We start from the raw sequence: 4731 nt of genomic DNA, 5'->3' as shown, positions 1-4731 counted from the left end.
CGTAACAAGACCATAATAAACCATCGGTGCCATATGATGGGCCCGATTTTAAGTAGATTTGAAAAGTTCTGCCATTTAATGATTTAAGTTACCTTTTTAAAATAAAGAATAAAACCTTTCAGTCAGTAGTTGTTCTTCAAGTACACGTGGCCATATTCCCCGCCTTTAAATGTTATAAAAATGATAATAGTAGAAATGGCATGCAACACCACGGAATATTAATATCAAACCCTATTTTTAAGTGTGTGTGTGGTGTGTAGGCCACCCATACAAACACTATTCCCATAATCAAACGTTCTCCGCCATTGATATCCAATACGTCATCAATAACATCAAAAGGTGCACCATATTTGTATAAAATAAATTTCCACTTTCGACCGTGTTAGTGAAATCATCCGGTTCTTTTAAACTATTCCTTTGAGCTGCTAATTTCAAAGGTAGCAAAGAGAACGTGTAAATATTTTACTTGTAATTTTAATTCAATAATTTCTACTAATTGTGAAATGTGATATAATTGATACACACGCACGTGCCCCGCACGAGGTGACACCTTGAAGGATATCGGATGATGATCATAGTGTTATTGTTCTTGAACTGAAATAGACATTCCTTACAGATCGCGGTGGCTCAGTGAGTAATACGTTGGTACGCTAACCAGAAGGTTCGGGTTCGCTGCCGGTGTTGACCTAGAAAGTTTCTCGGGATTTTCCGTCATGGTTCGTCAGTGTCTAGTCGTTCGGATGGGACGAAAACACGAGGTCACGCGAACATATTGGCGGGCACGTAAAAGAACCATGAACAGTTGGAATTCGAAATAAGAGTAGACCGTAGTGCCGCTATCTGGTCAAAATTTCCTTCATATTGCACTGTATGGTTTATGCTCGTCTCCATTAGCCCAGTCGGTGCTGAAAAGTATAACGAAATCTTTATTGAGAACCTGTTCAGTGACGAAATAATTAAACTTTCCTCTGAATGCGGAAAGTCATTGTCAAAATACATACCACCATGATATACACAAATTGCGTCATGAAATGTCCTAATGGGCTTCAATAATCATTGTTGTTTTGTCTATTCACTTTCAACCAATATACAAGTAAAAGGGTATCTAGTCAACTAAGTCATAATCTAATATAATTTGATCTTTTATGACGATGGTCTGAATCCAGTCCAAGAAGTGCTTGATACCTGGTTTAAACCAGAGACTAAACTGACAAGAGCTAGACACAATAAACAAACTAATTTATAAACAAAACTATGTGAAGAATCAGTACCAATTACAGGTTAATGTACGTATTGTTCCTGATTACATTGTTTAGTCTTCCTGGTACTGAATATTCTTTTGTTTTCTAATTTTAGTCTGGTTGGAAGATATCAAGGAACATGGTGAATTATTTGGCGATTAGGTCCTATTTCAGACTTAAATATTCGATAGTCGTTTGATTATGCAATACAGACGTGTACAAATAGCCTGTTCATCATGTATCAAAGTTTAACCGTGTGGAAATGACCGTCAAAGCAGTTTGTATAGTGGTTATGTATTCGGGCCCTCGGACAACTAGGCGTGGGTATTTCTTTGAAAACGTATCGCAGAGCTTCAGCAAGTTGCTTGGGACTAGAAAAAAGAGTTCTAAGAGTCTTCCAAATATAGTTAACCATATCTATATCTGGGAGTTCTCCTTTACGTAGAGAGTAGTACACTAATCTGGGTTTAAATATAAATAAACCAAATAAACAAATCTTCGGATTTTTAGACTTGCATTCAATAAGGTTCCCACGGGGTTAATAAGGAATGGGTGTCGTTTAGATTGATTTCAATGTGGATTTAGAAAAAAAAAATTATTTGCATAACGTCGTCCCCTCAACTACGACATTTTTACTTATATTTTCATGACAATATATCAACATATTTGTTCCATTGTGACAGAACATCAACTCTACTGAATAACTCCAGGGGCTATATCTATACAAGACTAATGTTTTAGATCGACATGGCCATTAAGCTATTTCCGTTTCCGCTCCAGGTTGCATTCTATGTAATGTAGGCAAACTTCCGGTTGATAAGAATGGAATTTTAAAGCGACCTCTATATCATTTTCGTTTTTGTTTTGTCGTAAGTATTTCAATATTCTTAAATATGTCTCCAAAATTATCATGGACACACATCTTGCCTTATTGATCCAAGCATATCTTAGCACAGGGAAATAGCACAACAAAATACAGATGGATCAAACTGTGCATCACAATTCGCAGAGACAATATAAATCGAATCAAAAATAAAAGAAGACTATTTGACGAAATTAAACTTCTTCTTTTCATACATTTCATTAGATTTCAGTTCGATCGCACAAATACTTCTAAAAATGCACCAATATCATAATTTCTGAGTTCATCGCGGCGTTGTTTTTTTATGACGAAAACATTCCACAGTTTATGAAGATTAGTTTTCACCTTTGGTTTAAAGAGATTTTCATAAAAATAATACATCATTTTAGACATGTAACATCTATATAGCGCGAAGAAAGCTATCATTACACCCACCTAACAAGCAGAACGAACTTGTTATTGGGGTTGAACTATCCATTTAGTACACTTACATGTTGATGTAGAACTGTCAAAACTAAATATGATTTTTAAAAATATATAGACTTAACGCTCAGGTTAGGCATGTTCTTGGGTACGTACTTTTCTTAGTCCTCTTATAACCATAAAAAATGTTTAACTGGGATATATATCTGTGTCTTAAAGGGATACTTTCCACCTAAAGCCTGGTTAACAACCCGACGTACGTGTACTGAAACGCACGGGTGAAAATAAAGTCTCTACGGCCAGTCTGTGATCTTCTGCGGTGCCGAACACAGCAATCGACGCCTAATTCTCACGTAGGGTTTACTAAAATTCCTCCCGTAGACAGCCTATTGTATAACGTATGGCGGGATATGAGCCAGACTTAAAACGAGTGAGTGTGGCTAAAGAGTAACAACCGGATTCGGGGGATGATAACTGATCAGAAGCCCCATTAGCAATGGTTAATGAGAAACTTAATTCCCATAACCATTTCCTCAAGAACATGGGTTAATAAAGACGAATCAAATTCTCTAGGATAATGATGAAAATCATCCAAGCTCTTTATATGTCCAGCGGACACGACTGCTAACTTCAGATTCACACGCCCTCCAACATGAAATCTTGGTAAATAATAAAGTTAATAACTGATCTAGGTGTACTGACAAAACAACACAACTTTTATTATCATATTATGATGAGGTAATAGAACTATAATAATGTCATTTACGTAAACGGCAATTTATTTGATAATATCGGTATGTGCAAAGTCGGTCTGCTGCCAGTTATATTATATTTTCCACCTTCAATTATAGTAATCAGAGCAATCATGCGAATTTGATATTTCAAATAGGATCTCTTATAAGGTTGGCTTTTTTTGTAGTGTTTCCCCTTTAAATTCCAACGCTAGCCAGTTGAGTGAAAAAGACGAAATCGAGATCGGCATGAACGAAAAACCTTTGAAATTTTTTAATCTCATAAAAATAGATGACGTTCTCAACAACAACAATATGTCCTCGACTCTGTAATTGATGATTTAAGTAGCCTTAAAGAGACATTTCCGTAAAATGTCAAATCGTGCAATTATGTATTTATTATTGTTTTGACAGGAGTGGGTGTGGTATAATAAAATGTGATTCTGAGGTTCCCTTAGCCATTAGAGAATATCGTCCTAGACACGATGTTATTTTGATTACGGTATATATATATCCAGGGCACTCTCAGGCCCGTAATTAGGGAGGGGAGGGGAAGCGCAGGGGTGGCGAAGTCCCGACCCCACCCCCATGCAAAAAGTTTCGCCCCCCCCCCCCCTCTCCTGTGAAAAAGTTGTCGACCATAAAAACAATATACAGCACCCCTGAGAACACTTCCCGCCCCGCTCGTTGCTCTGAGCTATAGTTACGGCCCAACGGCTTACCATTATCAGATGCTATCGTCTGTCATACATGACATGTAATTTATGTCACTTTAAAACTGCCCTATCTGTATTTTATGTGCACTGACATTGTTGACTTCACAAACAAAGAGTTGACAATAATGTATTAGATTAAATATAATAGTTATGTCAGTTTAACCATGTTAAGTAGGCCCCCTATATTGTGTAGGCGAGGCGAGTGTAGAGATTGTTTACTAGTAATATTGCACAATAAATATTCAAATATTAATGTAATTAAACACATGCTCGTATCAAACACCTTTATGTCGAATTGTTTATGCGAATTTCTTTTTTAAATTAATCTTTCTTCTCTTAAGTTACAATTAATCGATTTAAATAATCCTTAGTCTGGCATGTTGTAGCTTTTTGATCATATCTTCAAGGGGTGGGGGAGGTGGGGAAGGAACCAGTAACACTGATTGTAAACAACATCCCGGGTTTGGTATATGAAGCTTATCCAACATTCTGTGAACTTGACAAACATAATACACGTACATGATAATCACAACGTGGTGGCCCTTCGAACCGCGGAAGTGTGGGAGGTAGGTAGCGGCACTTTAACTATACTTTGCTTCACACCCCTTGTCTCTTTTTATTCCGACTTAAGCCCAACCTAGGTATAGCCTACTATTCTCAACAAATGCTAATACCAAACTATACACCATCTGTCTGGAACTTCAACATATTACACAAGTAATAGTTTATAACGAATCAAGACAGTTGTTCTATGTTGT

Source organism: Patella vulgata, chromosome 9 (assembly GCF_932274485.2).
Source record: "Patella vulgata chromosome 9, xgPatVulg1.2, whole genome shotgun sequence".
NCBI classification, from domain to species: Eukaryota; Metazoa; Mollusca; class Gastropoda; family Patellidae; genus Patella; species Patella vulgata.
Note: the sequence above shows the minus strand (reverse complement) of the source record.